Consider the following 25,270-nt stretch of genomic DNA (forward strand, 5'->3'; position numbering starts at 1 on the left):
TGCACCACAAAATTACCTCATCTTGCACTTGTGTCGTTTCTCGAGTTGGGGCGGGAAGCAGTGGGTACTTCTGGAGTTGAGACGGGACCCTCAGGAACTCGCTCAGGTTGCTTCAGGGAAGTCAAGTACTTTTTTGTGTTTGAAGCGGAACTTCTTGATTACTCTCGAGCCTTTAAATGGGAAGCGCAAAAAACCTCATCTCTCATTGAGGGGATAATTTTGTGGTGTTTCTCGAATTGCGGTTGGAAGCTGGGGGTACTTCTCGAGTTGCAGCGGGGACCTCAGGAACTCGCTCGGGTTGCTTCTAGGTACTCAGTTCCCCTTTTGTGTCGGAAGGGGAACTTCCGGAATACTCTCGAGCAATTAAAAGGGAATATTGCCTCTTCTCCATTTGAGTCCATAAAATATGTTCTCCTCTCCACTGAGGATGGATGTTAGGGAATATTCTGAATCGCATAAAGGGAGTCAAGTACCCTTTTGCCTTTCAAGCGGGAATGTGGGATTTCTCTTGAGATTCTGCAGCGCCAATTTTCCTCATCTCGCATTGAGGGGATAATTTTGTGGTGTTTCTCGAATTGAGGCGGGAAGATTGGAGTTCTTCTGGAGTTGCGACGGGGACCTCAGGAACTCACTCCAGTTACTTCACGGAAGTCAGGACCCCTTTTGTTCTTGAAGGGGAGCTTCCGGATTACTCTAGAGCCCTTTAAATGGAATAGGGCCTCTTCTGGATTTGAGTCCACAAAGTGTGTTCTCCTCTCCAATGGGGAAGGATGTTAGGGAACTTTCTGAGTGACATAAAGGGAGTCAAGTAAGCTTTTGCCTTTCAAGAGGGAATGTGGTATTTCTCTTGAGATGCTGCATCGCAAAATTTCCTCCTCTCGCATTGAGGGGATAATTTTGTGGTGTTTCCCGAATATCGGCGGGAAGCTGGGGGTACATCTCGAGTTTCAACGGGGACCTCAGGAACTCACTGGAGTTACTTCAGGGAAGTCAGTTCCCCCATTGTGCTGGACGGGGAACTTCCGGATTAGTCTCGAGCCCTTTAATGGGAATAGGGGCTCTTCTGGAGTTGAGTCCATAAATTGGGTAAGCCTCTGCAATGGGGACGGATTTTAGGGAACTTTCTGAGGGGCATAAAGTATGCCAAGTTCCCTTTTGCCTTTCAAGCGGGAATGTGGGATTTCCCTTGAGATTCTGCAGCGCAAAATTACCTCATGTCGCATTGAGGGGATAATATTGTGTTGCTTCTCGAGTTGTGGTGGGAAGTAGGGGATACTTCTGGAGTTGAAATGGGAACCTAAGGAACTCTCTCGGTTTGCTCCAGGGAAGTCAAGTTCCCTTTTGTGTTGGAAGGGGAACATCTGGATTACTCTTGAGCCTTTAAATGGGAATATTGCCTCTTTTTGATTTGAGTCCATGACGTGTGTTTCCTCTCCAATGAGGAAGGATGTTAGGGAACATTCTGAGTCGCCTAAAGGGAGTCAGGTACCCTTATGCCTTTCAAGCTGGAATGTGGGATTTCTTTTGAGATTCTGCAGCGCAAGATTTCCTCATCTCACATTGAGGGGATAATTTTGTGGTGTTTCTCGAGTTGTGGCAGGAAGCAGGGTGTACTTCTCTAGTTCCAGCGGGGACCTCAGGAATTCGCTCGGGTTGCTTCAGGGAAGTCAAGTCCCCTTTTTTGTTGAAAGGGGAACTTCCGGATGACTCTCGAGCTGTTAAATGTGAATAATGCCTCTTCTCGATTTGAGTCCATAAAGTGTGTTTTCCTCTCCACTGAGGAAGGTTGTTAGGGAACATTCTGAGTCGCCTAAAGGGAGTCAAGTACCCTTTTGCCCTTCAAGCGGGAATGTGGGATTTCTCTTCAGATTCTGCAGCGCAAAATTTCCTCATCTCGCATTGAGGGAATAATTTTGTTGCGTTTCTCGAGTTGCGAAGGGGACCTCAGAAACTTACCCGAGTTACTTCAGGAATTCAGGCCCCTTTTTTCCTGGAAGGAGAACTTCCGGATTACTCTTGAGCCCTTTAATGGGAATATGGCCGCTTCTGGAGTTGAGTCCATAAAGTGTGTTTTCCTCTCCACTGAAGACAAATGTTAGGGACCATTCTGAGTCACCTAAGGGAGTCAAGTAACCTTTTGCCTTTCAAGCGAAAATGTGGGATTTCACTTGAGATTCTGCAGCGCAAAATTTCCTCATCTCACATTGTGGGGATAATTTTGTGGTGTTTCTCGAGTTGCAAATACCTCAGAAACTTACCCGAGTTACTTCAGGGAATCAGGTGCCATTTGTGCTGGAAGGGGATCTTCCGGAATACTTTTGAGCCCTGTAATGGGAATAGGGCCTCTTCTCCAGTTGAGTCCCTAAAGTGTGATTTCCTCTCCAGTGGAGACGGAGCTTAGGGAACTTTCTGAGTGGCATAAAGTGTGTCAAGTAAGCTTTTGCCTTTCAATGGTAATGTGGATTTTCTTTTGAGATTCTGCAGCGCAAAATTTCCTCATCTCGCATTGAGGTGATAATTTTGTGGTGTTTCTCCAGTTGTGGTGGGAAGCAGGGGGCACTTCTCTAGCTATGGCTGGCACCTCAGGAACTCGCTCGGGTTGCTTCAGGGAAGTCAAGTCGCCTTTTGTGTTGGAAGGGGAACTTCCGGATTACTGTCAAGATGTTAAAAGGGAATATTGCCTCCTCTCCAATTAAGTCCATAAATTATGTTCTCCTCTACTGAGGATGGATGTTAGGGAACATTCTGAGTCGCCTAAAGGGAGTCAAGTACCCTTCTGCCTTTCAAGCGGGAATGTGGGATTTCTCTTGAAATTCTGCAGCGCAAAATTTCCTCATCTCCCATTGAGGGGATAATTTTGTGGTGTTTCTCGAGTTGCGGCGGGAAGCTGGGGGTACTTCTCGAGATGCAGCGGGGACCTCAGGAACTCGCTCGGGTTGCTTCAGGGAAGTCAAGTCCTTTTTTGTGTTGGAAGGGGAACTTCCGGATTACTCTCGAGCTGTTAAATGGGAAAAATGCCTCTTCTCGATTTGAGTCCATAAAGTGTGTTTTCCTCTCCACTGAGGAAGGATGTTAGGGAACATTCTGAGTCGCATAAACGGAGTCAGTACCCTTTTGCCTTTCAAGCCGGAATGTGGGATTTCTCTTGAGATTCTCAGCGCAAAATTTCCTCATCTCGCAGTGAGGGGAATATTTTGTGGTGTTTCTCGAATTGCGGCGGGATGCTGGGGGTACTTCTTGAGTTTAGATGGGGACCTCAGGAACTCACTCGAGTTTCTTCAGGGAAGTCAAATCCCCTTTTGTGCTGGAAGGGGAACTTCCGGATTAGTCTCGAGCCCTTTAATGGGAATAGGGCCTCTTCTGGAGTTAGTCCATAAAGTGTGTTCTCCTCTCCAATGGGGAAGGATGTTAGGGATCTTTCTGAGTAACATAAAGGGAGTCAAGTACGCTTTTGCCTTTCAATTGGGAATGTGGGATTTCTCTTCAGATTCTGCAGTGCAAAGTTTCCTGATCTCGCATTGAGGGGATAATTGTGTGGTGTTTCCCGAATTTCGGCGGGAATCTGAGGGTACTTCTCGAGTTTCAACGGGGACCTCAGTAACTCACTGGAGTTACTTTAGGGAAGTCAGTTCCCCTTTAGTGCTGGACGGGGATCTTCCCGATTACTCTAGAGGCCTTTAAGGGAATAGGGGCTCTTCTGGAGTTGAGTCCATAAGTTGTGTATGCCTCTGCAATGGGGATGGATTTTAGGGAACTTTCTGAGGAGCATAAAGTATGCCAAGTTCCCTTTTGCCTTTCAAGCTGGAATGTGGGATTTCTCTTGAGATTCTGCAGCGCAAAATTACCTCATGTCGCATTGCAGGGATAATACTGTGTTGTTTCTCGAGTTGTGGTTTGAAGTAGGGGATACTTCTGTAGTTGAAACGGGAACTTCAAGAACTCTCTCAGGTTGCTCCAGGGAAGTCAAGTCCCCTTTTGTGTTGGAAGGGGAACTTCTTGATTACTCTTGAGCTTTTAAATGGGAATATTGCCTCTTCTCGATTTGACAGCCTGAAGAGTGTTCTCCTCTCCACTGAGGATGGATGTTAGGGAACATTCTGATTCTCATAAAGGGAGTCAAGAACCCTTTTGCCTTTCAAGAGGGAATGTGATATTTCTCTTGAGATTCTGCAGAGCAATATTTCTTCATCTAGCAATGAAGTGATAATTTTGTGGTGTATGTCGAGTTGCTGCGGGAAGCTGGGGGTACTTCTCGAGTTGCGATGGGGACATCAGGAACTCGCTCGGGTTTCTTCAGGTAAGGCAGGTCCCGTTTTGTGTTTGAAGGGGAACTTCCGGTTCACTATCGAGCCGTTAAGTGGGAATCGGTCCTCATCTCGAATTGAGTCCATAAAGTGTGTTCTCCTCTCCAATGGGCACTGCTCTGTGAGTGAACTTCCTGAATCGCATAAAGGGTGTTAAGAGTGCTTTTGCCTTTCAAGAGGGAGTGTGGTATTTCTCTTGAGATTCTGCATCGCAAAATTTCCTCATCTCTCACTGAGGGGATAATTTTGGGGTGTTTCTCGAGTTGCGACGGGGACCTGAGGAACTCACTGGGGTTGCTTCAGGGAAGTCAGGTCCCCTTTGGTGTTGGAAGGGGAACCTCCGGGTTACTCTTGAGCCCTTAAATGTGCACAGGGGCTCATCTCGACTGGAGTCCAGAAAGTGTGTTCTCCTCTAAAAGGGGACGGCTGTGTGAGGGAACTTTCTGAGTCGAATAAAGGGTGTCAAGTACCTTTTTGCCTTTCAAGAGGGAATGTGGTATTTCTCTTGAGATGCTGCATCGCAAAATTTCCTCATCTCGCATTGATGGGATAATTTTGGGGTGTTTCTCGAGTTGCTGCGGGAACCTGGGGGTGCTTCAAGAGTTGCGACTGGGACCTCAAGAACTCGCTGGAGTTGCTTCAGGGAAGTCAGGTCCCATTTGCTGTTGGAAGGGGAACATCCGGGTTCCTCTCGAGCCCTGAAATGTGCACATGGGCTCATGTCGAGTTGAGTCCATAAAGTGTTTTCTCTCCAAAGGGGACGGCAGTGTGAGGGAACTTTCAGAGTCGAATAAAGGTTGTCATGTACCTTTTTGCCTTTCAAGAGGGAATGTGGTATTTCTCTTGAGATGCTGCATCACAAAATTTCCTCATCTCGCATTGAGGGGATAATTATAGGGTGTTTCTCGAGTTGCGGCGGGAAGCTGGAGGTGCTTCTTGAGTTGAGACGGGGACTTCAAGAACTCGCTCGGGTTGCTTTAGGCAAGTTAGGTCCCCTTTGGTGTTGGAGGGGGAATTTCCTGGTTCCTCTTGAGCCCTTAAATGTGCACAGGGGCTCATCTCGAATTGAGTCCATAAAGTGTGTTCTCTACAAAGGGGACGGCGGTGTGACGGACCTTTCTGATTCGAATAAAGGGTGTCAAGTACTTTTTTGCCTTTCAAGAGGGAATGTGGTATTTCTCTTGAGATGCTGCATCGCAATACTTCCTCATCTCGCATTGAGGGGATAATTTTGGGGTTTTTCACGAGATGCGGCGGGAAGCTGGGTGTGCTTCTCGAGTTGCGACGGGGACCTCAGGAACTTGCTGGGGTTGCTTCAGGGAAGTCAGGTCCCCTTTGTTGTTGGAAGGGGAACTTCCAGGTTCCTCTCGAGCCCTTAAATGTGCACAGGGCTCATCTCGAATTGAGTCCATAATGTGTGTTCTCCTCTAAAATGGGACGGCTGTGTGGGGGAACTTTCTGAGTCGAATAAAGGGTATCAAGTACCTTTTTGCCTTTCAAGAGGGAATGTGGTATTTCTCTTGAGATGCTGCATCGCAAAATTTCCTCATCTCGCATTGTGGTAATAATTTTGGAGTGTTTCTCGAGTTGCGGCGGGAAACTGGGGGTGCTTCTCGAGTTGCGACGTGTACGTCAGGAACTCGCTGGGGTTGCTTCAGGGAAGTCAGGTCCCCTTTGGTGTTGGAAGGGGAACGTCCGGGTTCCTCTCAAGCCCTTCAATGTGCACAGGGGCTCATCTCGATTTGAGTTCATAAAATGTGTTCTCCTCTCCAAAGGGGATGGCTGTGTGAGGGAAGTTTCTGAGTCGAATAAAGTTGTCAAGTACCTTTTTGCCTTTTAAGAGGGAATGTGATATTTCTCTTGAGAAGCTGCATTGCAAAATTTCCTCATCTCGCATTGAGGGAATAATTTTGGGGTGTTTCTCCATTGCGGCGGGATGGTGGGGGTGCTTCAAGTGTTACGACAGTGACCTCAGGAACTCACTGGGGTTGCTTCACGGAAGTCAGGTCCCCTTTGCTGTTGGAAGGGGAACTTCACGGTTCCTCTCCAGGCCTTAAATGCACAGGGGCTCATCTCAAATGAAGTCCATAAAGTGTGTTCTCCTCTAAAAGGGGACGGCTGTGTGAGGGAACTTTCTGAGTCGAATAAAGGGTGTCAAGTACCTTTTTGCCTTTCAAGATGGAATGTGGTATTTCTCTTGAGATGCTGCAACGCAAAATTTCCTCATCTCGCATTGATGGGATAATTTTGGGGTGTTTCTCGAGTTGCCGCAGGAAGCTGGGGGTGCTTCTCGAGTTGCAACGGGGACCTCAGGAACTCGCTGGGGTTGCTTCAGGGAAATCAGGTCCCTTTTGCTGTTGGTAGGGGAACTTCCGGGTTCTTCTAGAACCCTTAAATGTGCACAGGGGCTCATCTCGAATTGAGTCCATAAAGTGTGTTCGCCTCTAAAAGGGGACGGCTGTGTGAGGGAACTTTTTGAGTGGAATAAAGGGTGTCAAGTACATTTTTGCCTTTGAAGAGGGAATGTGGTATTTCTCTTGAGATGCTGCGTCGCAAAATTTCCTCATCTCGCATTGAGTGGATAATTTTGGGATGTTTCTCGCGTTGCGGCAGGAAGCTGAGGGTGCTTCTCGACTTGCGAGCATGACCTGAGGAACTCGCTGGGGTTGCTTCAAGGAAGTCATTTCACCTTTGCTGTTGGTAGGGGAACTTCCGGGTTCTTCTAGAACCCTTAAATGTGCAAAGGGGCTCATCACAAATTGAGTCCATTAAGTGTGTTCTCTTTAAAAGGGGACGGCTGTGTGCGGGAACTTTCTGAGTCGAATAAAGGGTGTCAAGTACCTTTTTGCCTTCCAAGAGGGAATATGGTATTTCTCTTGAGATGCTGCATCGCAAAATTTCCTCATCTCGCATTGAGGGGATAATTTTGTGGTGTTTATCCAGTTGGGTCTGGAACCTGGGGGTGCTTCTAGAGTTGCGACGTCAACCTCAGGAACTCGCTGGTGTTGCTTCCGGGAAGACAGGTCCCCTTTGCTGTTGGAAGGGGAACTTCCGGGTTCCTCTCCAGACCTTAAATGCACAGGGGCTCATCTCGAATTGAGTCCATAAACTGTGTTCTCCTCTAAAAGGGGACGGCTGTGTGAGGGAACTTTCTGGGTCGAATAAAGGGTGTCAAGTACCTTTTTGCCTTTCAAGAGGGAATGTGGTATTTCTCTTGAGATGCTGCATCGCAAAATTTTCTCATCTCGCATTGAGGGGATAATTTTGGGGTGTTTCTGGAGTTGCGGCGGGAAGCTGGGTGTGCTTCTCGAGTTGCGACGGGGGCCTAAGGAACTCGCTGGGGTTGCTTCATGGAAGTCAGGTCCCCTTTGCTGTTGGAAGGGGAACTTCCGGGTTCCTCTCGATCCCTTAAATGTGCACAGGGGCTCATCTCGAATTGAGTCCATAAAGTGTGTTCTCTTCTAAAAGGGGATGGCTGTGTGAGGGAAATATCTGAGTCGAATAAAGGGTGTCAAGTACCTTTTTGCCTTCAAGAGGGAATGTGGTATTTCTCTTGAGATGCTGCATCGCAAAATTTCCTCATCACGCATTGAGGGGATAATTTTGGGGTGTTTCTCTAGTTGCGGCAGGAAGCTGGAGGTGCTTCTCGAGTTGCGACGGGTACGTCACGAACTCGCTGGGGTTGCTTTAGGGAAGTCAGGTCCCCTCTGGTGTTGTAAGGGGAACGTCCGGGTTCCTCTCAAGCCCTTCAATCTGCACAGGGGCTCATCTCTATTTGAGTCCAAAAAATGTGTTCTCCTCTCCAAAGGGGATGGCTGTGTGAGGGAAGTTTCTGAGTCGAACAAGGGGTGTCAAGTAACTTTTTGCCTTTTAACAGGAATGTGGTATTTCTCTTGAGATGCTGCATTGCAAATTTCCTCATCTCGCATTGAGGGAATAATTTTGGGGTGTTTCTCCATTGCGGCGGGATGCTGGGGGTGCTTCAAGAGTTGCGACAGGGACCTCAGGAACTCGCTGGGGTTGCTTCACGGAAGTCAGGTCCCCTTTGCTGTTGGAAGGGGAACTTCAGGGTTCCTCTCCAGGCCTTAAATGCACAGGGGCTCATTTCGAATTGAGTCCATAAAGTGTGTTCTCCTCTAAAAGGGGACGGCTGTGTGAGGGAACTTTATTAGTCGAATAAAGGGTGTCAAGAACCTTTTTGCCTTCCAAGAGGGCATGTGGTATTTCTCCTGAGATGCTGCATCGCAAAATTTCCTCATAACGCATTGAGGGGATAATTTGGGGTGTATCTCGAGTTGCGGCGGGAAGCTGGGTGTGCTTCAAGAGTTGCGACGGGGACATCAAGAACTCCCTGGGCTTGCTTCAGGAAGTCAGGTCCCCTATGCTGTTGGAAGTGGAACGTCCGGGTTCCTCTGGAGCCCTTAATAATGCAGAGGGGCTCATCTCGAATTGAGTAAATAAAGTGTGTTCTCTCCAAAGGGGACGGCTGTGTGAGGGAACTTTCTGAGTCGAACAAAGGGTGTCAAGTACCTTTTTGCTTTTCAAGAGGGAATGTGGTATTTCTCTTGAGATGCTTCATCGCAAAATTTCCTCATCTCGCATTGAGGGAATAATTTTGGGGTGTTTCTCGAGTTGCGGCGGGAAGCTGGGGGTGCTACTCGAGTTGCGACTGGGACTCAGGAATTCGCTAGGGTTGCTTCAGGGAAGTCAGGTCCCCTTTGCTGTTGGAAGGGAAACTTCAGGGTTCCTCTTGAGCCCTTAAATGTGCACCGGGGCTCATCTCCAATCGAGTCCATAAAGTGTGTTCTCTTCTAAGAGGGGATGGCTGTGTGCGGGAACGTTCTGAGTCGAATAAAGGGGGTCAAGTACTTTTGGCCTTTCAAGAGGGAATGTGGTATTTCTCTTGAGAGGCTGCATGACACAATTTCCTCATCTCTCATTGAGGGGATAATTTTGGGGTGTTTCTCGAGTTGCAGCGGGAAGCTGGGGGTGCTTCTCGAGTTGAAACGGGGACCTCAGGAACTCGCTGGGGTTGCTTCAGGGAACTCAGGTCCCCTTTGCTGTTGGAAGGGGTACGTCCGGGTACCTCTCGAGCCCTTAAATGTGCACAGGGGCTCATCTCGAATTGTGTCCATAAAGTGTGTTCTCTCCAAAGGGGACGGCTGTGTGAGGTAAATTTCTGAGTCGAACAAGGGGTGTCAAGTACCTTTTTGCCTTTCAAGAGGGAATGTGGTATTTCTCTTCAGATGCTGCATCGCAAAATTTCCTCATCTCACATTGAGGGGATAATTTTGGGGTGTTTCTCGAGTTGCGACGGGGACCTCAGGACCTCGCTCCGGTTGCTTCAGGGAAGTCAGGAACCATTTGGTGTTGGAAGGGGAACTTCCGGGTTCCTCTCGAGCCCTTAAATGTGCACAGAGGCTCATCTCGAATTGAGTAAATAAAGTGTGTTCTCTTCTAAAAGGGGATAGCTGTGTGAGGGAAATCTGAGTCGAATACAGTGTGTCAAGTACCTTTTTGCCTTTTAAGAGGGAATGTGGTATTTCTCTTGAGATGCTCCATTGCAAAATTTCCTCATCTCGCATTGAGGGGATCACTTTGGGGTGTTTCTCGAGTTGCGGCGGGAAGCTGGGGGTGCTTCAAGTGTTACGACGGGGACCTCAGGAACTCGCTGGGGTTGCTTCAGGGAAGTAAGGTACCCTTTGCTGTTGGAAGGGGAATTTCCGGGTTCCTCTGGAGCCATTAAATGTGCACAGGGGCTCATCACAAATTGAGTCCCTAAATTGTGTTCTCTTCTAAAAGGGGACGGCTGTTTGCGGGAACTTTATGAGTCGAATAAAAGGTGTCAAGTCCCTTTTTGCCTTCCAAGAGGGAATGTGGTATTTCTCTTGAGATGCTGCATCGCAAAATTTCCTCATCTCGCATTGTGGTGATAATTTTGGGGTGTTTCTCGAGTTGCGGCGGGAAGGTGGGGGTGCTTCTCGAGTTGCGACGGGTACGTCAGGAACTCACTGGGGTTGCTTCAGGGAAGTCAGGTCCCCTATGGTGTTGGAAGGGGAACATTCGGGTTCCTCACAAGCCCTTCAATGTGCACAGGGGCTCATCTCGATTTGAGTCCATAAAATGTGTTCTCCTCTCCAAAGGGGATGGCTGTGTGAGGGAAGTTTCTGAGTCGAATAAAGTTGTCAAGTACCTTTTTGCCTTTTAAGAGGGAATGTGGTATTTCTCTTGAGATGCAGCATTGCAAAATTTCCTCATCTCGCATTGAGGGAATAATATTGGGGTGTTTCTCCATTGCGGCGGGATGGTGGGGTGCTTCAAGTGTTACGACAGTGACCTCAGGAACTCGCTGGGGTTGCTTCAGGGAAGTCAGGTCCACTTTGATGTTGCAAGGGGAAATTCCGGGTTCCTCTAAAGCCCTTAAATGTGCTCAGCTCCTCATCTGGAATTGAGTCCATAAAGTGTGTTCTCCTCTAAAAAGGGACGGCTGAGTGAGGGAACATTCTGAGTCGAATAAAGGGTGTCAAGTACCTTTTTGCCTTTCAAGAGGGAATGTGGTATTTCTCTTGAGATGCTGCATCGCAAAATTTCCTCATCTCGCACTGAGGGAATAATTTTGGGGTGTTTCTCTAGTTGTGGGGAGAAGCTGGGGGTGCTTCTCGAGTTGCGAAGGGACCTCAGGAACTCGCTGGGGTTGCTTCAGGGAAGTCAGGTCCCCTTTCGTGTTGGAAGGGCAACTTCCGGGTTCCTCTCGAGCCCTTAAATGTGCACAGGGGCTCATCTCGAATTGAGTCCATAAAGTGTGTTCTCCTCTCCAAAGTGGATGGCTGTGTGAGGGAACTTTCTGAGTAGAATAAAAGGTGTCAAGTAGCTTTTTGCCTTTCAAGAGGGAATGTGGTATTTCTCTTGATATGCTGCATTGCAAAATTTCCTCATCTCCCATTGAGGGGATATTTGGGGTGTTTCTAGAGTTGCGGCGAGATGCTGGGGGTGCTTCTCGAGTTGCGACGGGGACGTCAGGAACTCGCTGTGGTTGCTTCAGGTAAGTAAGGTCCCCTTTGCTGTTTTAAGGGGAACTTCCGGGTTCCTCTGGAGACTTAAAGGTGCACAGGGGCTCATCTCCAATTAAGTCCATAAAGTGTGTTGTCTTCAAAGGGGACGGCTCCGTGAGGGAACTTTATGAGTCGAATAAGGGGTGTCAAGTATATTTTTGCATTTCAAGAAGAAATGTGGTATATCTCTTGAGATGCTGCATTGCAATATTTCTTCCTCTCGCATTGAGGGAATAATTTTGGTCTGTTTCTCGAGTTGCGGGGGGAAGCTGTGTGTGCTTCAAGAGTTGCGACGGGGACCTCAGGAACTTCCTGGTGTTGCTTCAGGGAAGTCAGGTCCCCTTTGCTGTTGGAAGGGGAACTTCCGGGTTCCTCTCGAGCCCTTAAATGTGCACAGGGGCTCATCTCGAATTGAGTCCATAAAGTGTGCTCTCCTCTCAAAAGGGGATGGCTGTGTGAGGGAACTTAGTGAGTCGAATAAATGGTGTCAAGTAGTTTCTGCCTTTCAATAGGGAATATGGTATTTCTCTTGATATGCTGCATTGCAAAATTTCCTCATCTCGCATTGAGGGAATAATTTTGGGGTGTTTCTCGAGTTGCCTCGGGAAGATGGGGGTGTTTCTCGAGTTGAGACGTGGACCTCAGGAACTCGCTGGGTTGCTTCAGGGAAGTCAGGTCCCCTTTGGTGTTGGAAGGGGAAATTCCGGGTTCCTCTCGAGCCCTGAAATGTGCACAGGGGCTCATCTCGAATTGAGCCCATAAAGTGTGTTCAGCTCTAAAAGGGGCCAGCTGTGTTAGGGAAATATCTGAGTCGAATAAAGGGTGTCAAGTACCATTTTGCCTTTCAAGAGGGAATGTGGTATTTCTCTTGAGATGCTGCATCGCAAAATTTCCTCATCTCGCATTGAGAGGATAATTTTGGGGTGTTTCTCTAGTTGCAGCTGGAAGCTGGGAGTGCTTCACGAGTTGCGACGGTGACGTCAGGAACTGGCTGGGGTTGCTTCAGGGAAGTCAGGTCCCCTTTGCTGTTGGAAGGGGAACTTTCAGTTTCCTCTCGAGCCCTTAAATGTGCACAGGGGCTCATCTCTAATTGAGTCCATAAAGTGTGTTCTCATCTCGAAAGGGGACGGCTGTGTGAGGGAACTATCTGAGTCGAATAAAGGGTGTCAAGTACCTTTTTGCCTTTCAAGAGGGAATGTGGTATTTCTCTTGAGATGCTGCATCGCACAATTTCCTCATCTCGCATTGAGGGGATAATTTTGGGGTGTTTCTCCAGTTGCGGCGGGAAGCTGGGGGTGCTTCTCGAGTTGCGACGGGAACCTCAGGAACTCGCTGGAGTTACTTCAGGGAAGTCAGGTCCCCTTTGCAGTTGGAAAGGGAACTTCCTGGTTTCTCTCGAGCCCTTACATGTGCCCAGTGGCTCTCTCGAATTGAGCCCATAAAGTGTGTTTTCCTCTAAAAAGTGACGGCTGTGTTAGGGAAATTTTTGAGTCGAATAAAGGGTGTCAAGTACCTTTTTGCCTTACAAGAGGGAATTTCGTATTTCTCTTGAGATGCTGCATCGCAAAATTTCCTCATCTCGCATTGAGGGGATAATTTTGCGGTGTTTCTCGATTTGAGGCAGGAAGCTGGGGGTGCTTCAGAGTTGCGACGGGGACCTCCGGAACTCGCTAGGTTTGCTTCAGGGGAGTCAAGTCCTATTTGCTGTTGCAAAGGGAACTTCTGGGTTGCTCTCGAGCCCTTAAATGTGCACAGGGGCTCATCTCGAATTGAGTCCATAAAGTGTGTTCTCCTCTAAAAGGGGATGGCTGTTAGAAAAATTTCTGAGTAGAATAAAGGGTGTGAAGTACCTTTTTGCTTTTCAAGAGGGAATGTGGTATTTCTCTTGAGATGCTGCATCGCAAAATATCCTCGTCTCGCATTGAGGGGATAATTTTGGGGTGTTTCTCGAGTTGTGGCAAGAAGCTAGAAGTGCTTCAAGAGATGCGACGGGGACCTCAGGAACTCGCTGGGGTTCCTTCAGGGAAGTCAGGTCCCCTTTGGTGTTGGAAGGGCAACTTCCGGGTTCCTCTCGAGCCCTTAAATGTGCACAGGGGCTCATCTCGAATTGAGTCCATAATGTGTGTTCTCCTCTAAAACAGGATGGCTGAGTGAGGGAACTATCTGAGTCGATTAAAGGGTGTCAAGTACCTTTTTGCCTTTCAAGAGGGAATGTGGTATTTCTCTTGAGATACTGCATCGCACAAATTCCTCATCTAGCTTTGAGGGAATAATTGTGTGGTGTTTCTCGAGTTGCGGCGGGAAGCTGGGGGTACTTCTCGAGTTGCGACGGGAACCTCAGGAACTCGCTGGGGTTGCTTCAGCGAAGTCAGGTCCCCTTTGGTGTTGGAAGGGGAACTTCCGGGTTCCTCTCGAGCACTTAAATGTGCACAGGGGCTCATCTCGATTTGAGTCCATAAAGTGTGTTTTCCTCTAAAAGGGGACAGCTGTGAGAGAACTTTCTGAGTCGAATAAAGGGTGTCAAGTACATTTTTGCCTTTCAAGAGGGAATGTGGTATTTCTCTTGAGATGCTGCATCGCAAAATTTCCTCATCTCGCATTGAAGGGATAATTTTGGGGTGTTTCTCGAGCTGCGGCGGGAAGCTGGGGATGCTTCTCGAGTTGTTAAGGGGACCTCAGGAACTCGCTGGAGTTACTTCAGGGAAGTCAGGTCCCCTTTCCTGTTGGAAAGGGAACTTCCGTGTTCCTCTCGAGCACTTAAATGTGCACAGGGGCTCACTCGAATTGAGTTCATCAAGTGTGTTCTCCTCTAAAAGGGAACGGCTGTGTTAGGGAAATTTCTGAGACGAATAAAGGGTGTCAAGTACCTTTTTGCCTTACAATAGGGAATGTGGTATTTCCTTGAGATACTGCATCGCAAAATTTCCTCATCTCTCATTGAGGGGATAATTTTGGGATGTTTCTCGCGAGTTTAGGCAGGAAGCTGGGGGTGCTTCATGAGTTGCGACCAGGACCTCAGGAACTCGCTGTGTTTGCTTCAGGGAAGTCAGGTCCTCTTTGCTGTTCCAAAGGGAACTTCTGGGTTCCTCTCGAGCCCTTAATTGTGCACAGGGGCTCATCTTGAATTGAGTCCATAAAGTGTGTTCTTCTCTAAAAGGGGCCGGCTGTGTTAGGGAAATTTCTGAGTCGAATAAAGGGTGTGAAGTACCTTTTTGCTTTTCAAGAGGGAATGTGGTATTTTTCTTGAGACGCTGCATTGCAAAATTTCCTCATCTCGCATTGAGGGGATAATTTTGGGGTGTTTCTCGAGTTGCGGCGGGAAGCTGGGGGTGCTTCTCGAGTTGCGACGGGAACCTCAGGAACTCGCTGGGGTTGCTTCAAGGAAGTCAGGTCCCCTTTGCTGTTTGAAGGGGAACTTCCGGGGTCTTCTCGAGCCCTTAAATGTGCACAGGGGCTCATCTCGAATTGCCTCAATAAAGTGTGTTCTCCTCTAAAAGGGGACGGCTGTGTGAAGGAAATTTCTGAGTCGATTATAGGGTGCTAAGTACCTTTCTGCCTTTCAACAGGGAATGTGCTATTTTTCTTGAGATGCCGCATCGCAAAATTTCCTAATCTCCCATTGCGGGGATAATTTTGGGGTGTTTCTCGAGTTGCGGCTGGAAGCTGGGGGTGCTTCTCGAGTTGCGACTGGAACCTCAGGAGCTCGCTGGGGTTGCTTCAGGGAAGTCAGGTCCCCTTTGCTGTTGGAAAGGGTACTTCCATGTTCCTCTCGAGCACTTAAATGTGCACAGGGGCTCACTCGAGTTGAGTCCATAAAGGGTGTTTTCCTCTAAAAGGGGACGGCTGTGTGAGGGAAATTTCTGAGTCGAATAAAAAATGTCAAGTACCTTTTTGCCTTACAAGAGGGAATGTGGTATAACCATTGAGATGCTGCATCGCAAAACTTCCTCATCTTGCATTGAGGGGATAATTTTGGGGTGTTTCTCGAGTTGCGACGGGGACCTCAGGAACTCGCTGGGGTTGCTTCATGGAAGTCAGGTCCCCTTTGGTGTTGGAAGGGGAACTTCCGGGTTCCTCTCGAGCCCTTAAATGTGCACAGGGGCTCATCTCGAATTCAGTCCATAAAGTGTGTTCTCCTCTGAAAGGGGACTGCTTTGTGAGGGAACTTTCTGAGTCGAATAAAGGGTGTCAAGTACCTTTTTGCCTTTCAAGTGGGAATGTGGTATTTCTCTTGAGATGCTGCATCGCAAAATTTCCTCATCTCGCATTTAGGGGATCATTTTGGGGTGTTATTCGAGTTGTCGCGGGAAGCTAGGGGTGCATCTCGAGTTGCGACGGGGACCTCAGGAACTCGCTGGGGTTGCTTCACGGAAGTCAGGTCGCCTTTATTGTGTGAAGGGGAACTTCCCCGTTCCTCTCTAGCCCTTAAATGTGCACAGGGGCTCATCTCGGATTGAGTCCATAACGTGTGTTCTCCTCTAAAATGAGATGGCAGTGTGAGGGAACTTTCAGAGTCGAAAAAAGGGTGTCAAGTACCTTTTTGCCTTTCAAGAGGGAATGTGGTATTTCTCTTGAGATGCTGCATAGCAAAATTTCCTCATCTCGCATTGAGGGGATCATTTTGGGGTGTTATACGAGTTGTGGCGGGAAGCTAGGTGTGCTTCTCGAGTTGCGATGGGAACCTCAGGAAGTCGCTGGGGTTGCTTCAGGGAAGTCAGGACGCCTTTGTTGTGTGAAGGGGAACTTCCCCGTTCCTCTCTAGCCCTGAAATGTGCACAGGGGCTCATCTCGGATTGAGTCCATAACGTGTGTTCTCCTCTAAAATGAGATGGCAGTGTGAGGGAACTTTCTGAGTCGAATAAAGGGTGTCAAGTACCTTTTTGCCTTTCAAGAGGGAATGTGGTATTTCTCTTGAGATGCTGCATCGCAAAATCTCGCATTGAGGGGATAATTTTGGTGTGTTTCTCTAGTTGCGGAGGGAAGCTGGGGCTGCTTTTCGAGTTGCGACGGGAACCTCAGGAACTCGCTGGGGTTGCTTCAGGGAAGTCAGGTCCCCTTTGCTGTTGGAAGGGGAATTTCCAGTTTCCTCTCGAGCCCTGAAATGTTCACAGGGGCTCATCTCGAATTGAGTCCATAAAGTGGGTTCTCTCCAAAGGGGACGGCTGTGTGAGGGAACTTCCTGAGTCGAATAAAGGGTGTCAAGTAACATTTTGCCTTTCAAGAGGGAATGTGGTATTTCTCTTGAGATGCTGCATTGCAAAATTTCCTCATCTCGCATATAGAGGATAATTTTGGGGTGTATCTCGTGTTGCGGCGGGAAGCTGGGGATGCTTCTCTAGTTACGACGGGGACTTAAGGTACACGCTGGGGTTGCTTCAGGGAAGTCAGGTCACCTTTGTTGTTGGAAGGGAACTTCCGTGTTCCTCTGAAGCTCTTAAATGTGCACAGTGGCTCATCTCGAATTGAGTCCATAAAGTGTGTTCTCTTCTAAAAGGGGACGGCTGTGTGAGGGAACTTTCTGAGTCGAATAAAGGGTGTCAAGTACTTTTTGCCTTTCAAGAGGGAATGTTTTATTTCTCTTGAGATGCTGCATCACAAAATTTCCTCATCTCGCATTGAGGGGATAATTTTGGGATTTTTCTCGAGTTGCGGCGGGAAGCTGGGGGTGTTTCTCGAGTTGCGACGGGGACCTCAGCAACTCCCTGGGGTTGCTTCAGGAAGTCAGGTCCCCTTTGCTTTTGGAAGGGGAACTTTCGGCTTCCTCTCGAGCCCTTAAATGTGCACAGGGGCTGATCTCGAATTGAGTCCATAAAGTGTTTTCTCCTCTCCAAAGGGGACGGCTGTGTGAGGGAACTTTCTGAGTCGAATAAAGGGTGTGAAGTATCTTTTTGCCTTTCAAGAGGGAATGTGTTATTTCTCTTGAGATGCTGCATCGCAAAATTTCCTCATCTCGCATTGAGGGGATCATTTTGGGGTGTTGTTCGAGTTGTGGTGGGAAGCTGGGGGTGCTTCTCGAGTTGCGACGAGGACCTCAGGAACTCGCTGGGGTTGCTTCAGGGAAGTCAGGTCCCCTTTGTTGTTTGAATGGGAACTTCCGCGTTCCCTCTAGCCCTTAAATGTGCACAGGGGCTCATCTGGAATTGAGTCCATAAAGTGTGTTCTCTTCTAAAAGGGGATGGCTGTATGAGGGAACTTTCTGAGTCGAATAAAGGGTGTCGGGTACTTTTTGCCTTTCAAGAGGGAATGTTTTATTTCTCTTGAGATGCTGCATCGCAAAATTTCCTCATCTCGCATTGAGGGGATAATTTTGGGATTTTTCTCGAGTTGCGGCGGGAAGCTGGGGGTGTTTCTCGAGTTGCGACGGGGACCTCAGCAACTCCCTGGGGTTGCTTCAGGAAGTCAGGTCCCCTTTGCTTTTGGAAGGGGAACTTCCGGCTTCCTCTCGAGCCCTTAAATGTGCACAGGGGCTCATCTGGAATTGAGTCCATAAAGTGTTTTCTCCTCTAAAAGGTGACAGCAGTGTGAGGGAACTTTCTGAGTCGAATAAAGGGTGTCAAGTACCTTTTTGCCTTTCAAGAGGGAAAGTTGTATTTCTCTTGAGATGCTGCATCGCAAAATTTCCTCATTTCGCATGGAGGGTATAATTTAGTTGTTACGCTTCTCCAATGGGAGGGATATTTTTGAACTTTCTGAGTGACATAAAGTGTGTCAAGTAACCTTTTGCCTTTCAAGCGGGAATGTGGGATATCTCTTGAGATTCCGCAGCGCAAAATAACCTCATCTCACATTGAGGGGATAATTTTGTGGTGTTTCTCCAGTTGTGGTGGGAAGCAGGGGGCACTTCTCTAGCTATGGCGGGGACCTCAGGAACTCGCTCGGGTTGCTTCAGAGAAGTCAAGTCGCCTTTTGTTTTGGAAGGGGAACTTCCGGATTACTGTCGAGATGTTAAAATGGAATATTGCCTCCTCTCCATTTGAGTCCATAAATTATGTTCTCCTCTCCACTGAGGATGGATGTTAGGGAACATTCTGAGTCGCCTAAAGGGAGTCAAGTACTCTTTTGACTTTCAAGCGGGAATGTGGGATTTCTCTTGAGATTCTGCAGCGCAAAATTTCCTCATCTCCCATTGAGGGGATAATTTTGTGGTGTTTCTCGAGTTGCGGCGAGAAGATGGGTTTACTTCTCGAGGTGCGTCGGGGACCTCAGGAACTCGCTCTGGTTGCTTCAGGGAAGTCAATTCCTTTTTTGTGTTGGAAGGGGAACTTCCGGATTACTGGCGAGCTGTTAAATGGGAAAAATGCCTCTTCTCGATTTGAGTCCATAAAGTATGTTTTCCTCTTCACTGAGGAAGGATGTTAGGGAACATTCTGAGTCGCATAAACGGAGTCAGTACCCTTTTGCCTTTCAAGCCGGAATGTAGGATTTCTCTTGAGATTCTGCAGCGCAAAAAACCTCATCTCTCATTGAGGGGAATATTTTGTGGTGTTTCTCGAATTGCGGCGGGGCGCTGGGGGTACTTCTTGAGTTTAGATGGCGACCTCAGGAACTCACTCGAGTTTCTTCAGGGAAGTCAGGTCCCCTTTTGTGCTGGAAGGGGAACTTCCAGATTAGTCTCGAGCCCTTTAATGGGAATAGGGCCTCTTCTGGAGTTGAGTCCATAAAGTGTGTATACCTCTCCAATTGGGACGGATGTTAGGGAACATTCTGAGTGGCATAAAGTGTGTCAAGTTCCCTTTTGCTTTCAAGCGGGAAGGCGGGATTTCTCTTGAGATTCTGCACCACAAAATTACCTCATCTTGCACTTGTGTCGTTTCTCGAGTTGGGGCGGGAAGCAGTGGGTACTTCTGGAGTTGAGACGGGACCCTCAGGAACTCGCTCAGGTTGCTTCAGGGAAGTCAAGTACTTTTTTGTGTTTGAAGCGGAACTTCTTGATTACTCTCGAGCCTTTAAATGGGAAGCGCAAAAAACCTCATCTCTCATTGAGGGGATAATTTTGTGGTGTTTCTCGAATTGCGGTTGGAAGCTGGGGGTACTTCTCGAGTTGCAGCGGGGACCTCAGGAACTCGCTCGGGTTGCTTCTAGGTACTCAGTTCCCCTTTTGTGTCGGAAGGGGAACTTCCGGAATACTCTCGAGCAATTAAAAGGGAATATTGCCTCTTCTCCATTTGAGTCCATAAAATATGTTCTCCTCTCCACTGAGGATGGATGTTAGGGAATATTCTGAATCGCATAAAGGGAGTCAAGTACCCTTTTGCCTTTCAAGCGGGAATGTGGGATTTCTCTTGAGATTCTGCAGCGCCAATTTTCCTCATCTCGCATTGAGGGGATAATTTTGTGGTGTTTCTCGAATTGAGGCGGGAAGATTGGAGTTCTTCTGGAGTTGCGACGGGGACCTCAGGAACTCACTCCAGTTACTTCACGGAAGTCAGGACCCCTTTTGTTCTTGAAGGGGAGCTTCCGGATTACTCTAGAGCCCTTTAAATGGAATAGGGCCTCTTCTGGATTTGAGTCCACAAAGTGTGTTCTCCTCTCCAATGGGGAAGGATGTTAGGGAACTTTCTGAGTGACATAAAGGGAGTCAAGTAAGCTTTTGCCTTTCAAGAGGGAATGTGGTATTTCTCTTGAGATGCTGCATCGCAAAATTTCCTCCTCTCGCATTGAGGGGATAATTTTGTGGTGTTTCCCGAATATCGGCGGGAAGCTGGGGGTACATCTCGAGTTTCAACGGGGACCTCAGGAACTCACTGGAGTTACTTCAGGGAAGTCAGTTCCCCCATTGTGCTGGACGGGGAACTTCCGGATTAGTCTCGAGCCCTTTAATGGGAATAGGGGCTCTTCTGGAGTTGAGTCCATAAATTGGGTAAGCCTCTGCAATGGGGACGGATTTTAGGGAACTTTCTGAGGGGCATAAAGTATGCCAAGTTCCCTTTTGCCTTTCAAGCGGGAATGTGGGATTTCCCTTGAGATTCTGCAGCGCAAAATTACCTCATGTCGCATTGAGGGGATAATATTGTGTTGCTTCTCGAGTTGTGGTGGGAAGTAGGGGATACTTCTGGAGTTGAAATGGGAACCTAAGGAACTCTCTCGGTTTGCTCCAGGGAAGTCAAGTTCCCTTTTGTGTTGGAAGGGGAACATCTGGATTACTCTTGAGCCTTTAAATGGGAATATTGCCTCTTTTTGATTTGAGTCCATGACGTGTGTTTCCTCTCCAATGAGGAAGGATGTTAGGGAACATTCTGAGTCGCCTAAAGGGAGTCAGGTACCCTTATGCCTTTCAAGCTGGAATGTGGGATTTCTTTTGAGATTCTGCAGCGCAAGATTTCCTCATCTCACATTGAGGGGATAATTTTGTGGTGTTTCTCGAGTTGTGGCAGGAAGCAGGGTGTACTTCTCTAGTTCCAGCGGGGACCTCAGGAATTCGCTCGGGTTGCTTCAGGGAAGTCAAGTCCCCTTTTTTGTTGAAAGGGGAACTTCCGGATGACTCTCGAGCTGTTAAATGTGAATAATGCCTCTTCTCGATTTGAGTCCATAAAGTGTGTTTTCCTCTCCACTGAGGAAGGTTGTTAGGGAACATTCTGAGTCGCCTAAAGGGAGTCAAGTACCCTTTTGCCCTTCAAGCGGGAATGTGGGATTTCTCTTCAGATTCTGCAGCGCAAAATTTCCTCATCTCGCATTGAGGGAATAATTTTGTTGCGTTTCTCGAGTTGCGAAGGGGACCTCAGAAACTTACCCGAGTTACTTCAGGAATTCAGGCCCCTTTTTTCCTGGAAGGAGAACTTCCGGATTACTCTTGAGCCCTTTAATGGGAATATGGCCGCTTCTGGAGTTGAGTCCATAAAGTGTGTTTTCCTCTCCACTGAAGACAAATGTTAGGGACCATTCTGAGTCACCTAAGGGAGTCAAGTAACCTTTTGCCTTTCAAGCGAAAATGTGGGATTTCACTTGAGATTCTGCAGCGCAAAATTTCCTCATCTCACATTGTGGGGATAATTTTGTGGTGTTTCTCGAGTTGCAAATACCTCAGAAACTTACCCGAGTTACTTCAGGGAATCAGGTGCCATTTGTGCTGGAAGGGGATCTTCCGGAATACTTTTGAGCCCTGTAATGGGAATAGGGCCTCTTCTCCAGTTGAGTCCCTAAAGTGTGATTTCCTCTCCAGTGGAGACGGAGCTTAGGGAACTTTCTGAGTGGCATAAAGTGTGTCAAGTAAGCTTTTGCCTTTCAATGGTAATGTGGATTTTCTTTTGAGATTCTGCAGCGCAAAATTTCCTCATCTCGCATTGAGGTGATAATTTTGTGGTGTTTCTCCAGTTGTGGTGGGAAGCAGGGGGCACTTCTCTAGCTATGGCTGGCACCTCAGGAACTCGCTCGGGTTGCTTCAGGGAAGTCAAGTCGCCTTTTGTGTTGGAAGGGGAACTTCCGGATTACTGTCAAGATGTTAAAAGGGAATATTGCCTCCTCTCCAATTAAGTCCATAAATTATGTTCTCCTCTACTGAGGATGGATGTTAGGGAACATTCTGAGTCGCCTAAAGGGAGTCAAGTACCCTTCTGCCTTTCAAGCGGGAATGTGGGATTTCTCTTGAAATTCTGCAGCGCAAAATTTCCTCATCTCCCATTGAGGGGATAATTTTGTGGTGTTTCTCGAGTTGCGGCGGGAAGCTGGGGGTACTTCTCGAGATGCAGCGGGGACCTCAGGAACTCGCTCGGGTTGCTTCAGGGAAGTCAAGTCCTTTTTTGTGTTGGAAGGGGAACTTCCGGATTACTCTCGAGCTGTTAAATGGGAAAAATGCCTCTTCTCGATTTGAGTCCATAAAGTGTGTTTTCCTCTCCACTGAGGAAGGATGTTAGGGAACATTCTGAGTCGCATAAACGGAGTCAGTACCCTTTTGCCTTTCAAGCCGGAATGTGGGATTTCTCTTGAGATTCTCAGCGCAAAATTTCCTCATCTCGCAGTGAGGGGAATATTTTGTGGTGTTTCTCGAATTGCGGCGGGATGCTGGGGGTACTTCTTGAGTTTAGATGGGGACCTCAGGAACTCACTCGAGTTTCTTCAGGGAAGTCAAATCCCCTTTTGTGCTGGAAGGGGAACTTCCGGATTAGTCTCGAGCCCTTTAATGGGAATAGGGCCTCTTCTGGAGTTAGTCCATAAAGTGTGTTCTCCTCTCCAATGGGGAAGGATGTTAGGGATCTTTCTGAGTAACATAAAGGGAGTCAAGTACGCTTTTGCCTTTCAATTGGGAATGTGGGATTTCTCTTCAGATTCTGCAGTGCAAAGTTTCCTGATCTCGCATTGAGGGGATAATTGTGTGGTGTTTCCCGAATTTCGGCGGGAATCTGAGGGTACTTCTCGAGTTTCAACGGGGACCTCAGTAACTCACTGGAGTTACTTTAGGGAAGTCAGTTCCCCTTTAGTGCTGGACGGGGATCTTCCCGATTACTCTAGAGGCCTTTAAGGGAATAGGGGCTCTTCTGGAGTTGAGTCCATAAGTTGTGTATGCCTCTGCAATGGGGATGGATTTTAGGGAACTTTCTGAGGAGCATAAAGTATGCCAAGTTCCCTTTTGCCTTTCAAGCTGGAATGTGGGATTTCTCTTGAGATTCTGCAGCGCAAAATTACCTCATGTCGCATTGCAGGGATAATACTGTGTTGTTTCTCGAGTTGTGGTTTGAAGTAGGGGATACTTCTGTAGTTGAAACGGGAACTTCAAGAACTCTCTCAGGTTGCTCCAGGGAAGTCAAGTCCCCTTTTGTGTTGGAAGGGGAACTTCTTGATTACTCTTGAGCTTTTAAATGGGAATATTGCCTCTTCTCGATTTGACAGCCTGAAGAGTGTTCTCCTCTCCACTGAGGATGGATGTTAGGGAACATTCTGATTCTCATAAAGGGAGTCAAGAACCCTTTTGCCTTTCAAGAGGGAATGTGATATTTCTCTTGAGATTCTGCAGAGCAATATTTCTTCATCTAGCAATGAAGTGATAATTTTGTGGTGTATGTCGAGTTGCTGCGGGAAGCTGGGGGTACTTCTCGAGTTGCGATGGGGACATCAGGAACTCGCTCGGGTTTCTTCAGGTAAGGCAGGTCCCGTTTTGTGTTTGAAGGGGAACTTCCGGTTCACTATCGAGCCGTTAAGTGGGAATCGGTCCTCATCTCGAATTGAGTCCATAAAGTGTGTTCTCCTCTCCAATGGGCACTGCTCTGTGAGTGAACTTCCTGAATCGCATAAAGGGTGTTAAGAGTGCTTTTGCCTTTCAAGAGGGAGTGTGGTATTTCTCTTGAGATTCTGCATCGCAAAATTTCCTCATCTCTCACTGAGGGGATAATTTTGGGGTGTTTCTCGAGTTGCGACGGGGACCTGAGGAACTCACTGGGGTTGCTTCAGGGAAGTCAGGTCCCCTTTGGTGTTGGAAGGGGAACCTCCGGGTTACTCTTGAGCCCTTAAATGTGCACAGGGGCTCATCTCGACTGGAGTCCAGAAAGTGTGTTCTCCTCTAAAAGGGGACGGCTGTGTGAGGGAACTTTCTGAGTCGAATAAAGGGTGTCAAGTACCTTTTTGCCTTTCAAGAGGGAATGTGGTATTTCTCTTGAGATGCTGCATCGCAAAATTTCCTCATCTCGCATTGATGGGATAATTTTGGGGTGTTTCTCGAGTTGCTGCGGGAACCTGGGGGTGCTTCAAGAGTTGCGACTGGGACCTCAAGAACTCGCTGGAGTTGCTTCAGGGAAGTCAGGTCCCATTTGCTGTTGGAAGGGGAACATCCGGGTTCCTCTCGAGCCCTGAAATGTGCACATGGGCTCATGTCGAGTTGAGTCCATAAAGTGTTTTCTCTCCAAAGGGGACGGCAGTGTGAGGGAACTTTCAGAGTCGAATAAAGGTTGTCATGTACCTTTTTGCCTTTCAAGAGGGAATGTGGTATTTCTCTTGAGATGCTGCATCACAAAATTTCCTCATCTCGCATTGAGGGGATAATTATAGGGTGTTTCTCGAGTTGCGGCGGGAAGCTGGAGGTGCTTCTTGAGTTGAGACGGGGACTTCAAGAACTCGCTCGGGTTGCTTTAGGCAAGTTAGGTCCCCTTTGGTGTTGGAGGGGGAATTTCCTGGTTCCTCTTGAGCCCTTAAATGTGCACAGGGGCTCATCTCGAATTGAGTCCATAAAGTGTGTTCTCTACAAAGGGGACGGCGGTGTGACGGACCTTTCTGATTCGAATAAAGGGTGTCAAGTACTTTTTTGCCTTTCAAGAGGGAATGTGGTATTTCTCTTGAGATGCTGCATCGCAATACTTCCTCATCTCGCATTGAGGGGATAATTTTGGGGTTTTTCACGAGATGCGGCGGGAAGCTGGGTGTGCTTCTCGAGTTGCGACGGGGACCTCAGGAACTTGCTGGGGTTGCTTCAGGGAAGTCAGGTCCCCTTTGTTGTTGGAAGGGGAACTTCCAGGTTCCTCTCGAGCCCTTAAATGTGCACAGGGCTCATCTCGAATTGAGTCCATAATGTGTGTTCTCCTCTAAAATGGGACGGCTGTGTGGGGGAACTTTCTGAGTCGAATAAAGGGTATCAAGTACCTTTTTGCCTTTCAAGAGGGAATGTGGTATTTCTCTTGAGATGCTGCATCGCAAAATTTCCTCATCTCGCATTGTGGTAATAATTTTGGAGTGTTTCTCGAGTTGCGGCGGGAAACTGGGGGTGCTTCTCGAGTTGCGACGTGTACGTCAGGAACTCGCTGGGGTTGCTTCAGGGAAGTCAGGTCCCCTTTGGTGTTGGAAGGGGAACGTCCGGGTTCCTCTCAAGCCCTTCAATGTGCACAGGGGCTCATCTCGATTTGAGTTCATAAAATGTGTTCTCCTCTCCAAAGGGGATGGCTGTGTGAGGGAAGTTTCTGAGTCGAATAAAGTTGTCAAGTACCTTTTTGCCTT

This window comes from Moschus berezovskii, chromosome 13, assembly GCF_049115385.1.
Source record: "Moschus berezovskii isolate FMDL1 chromosome 13, NW_MosBer_1.0, whole genome shotgun sequence".
Classification (NCBI taxonomy): Eukaryota; Metazoa; Chordata; class Mammalia; order Artiodactyla; family Moschidae; genus Moschus; species Moschus berezovskii.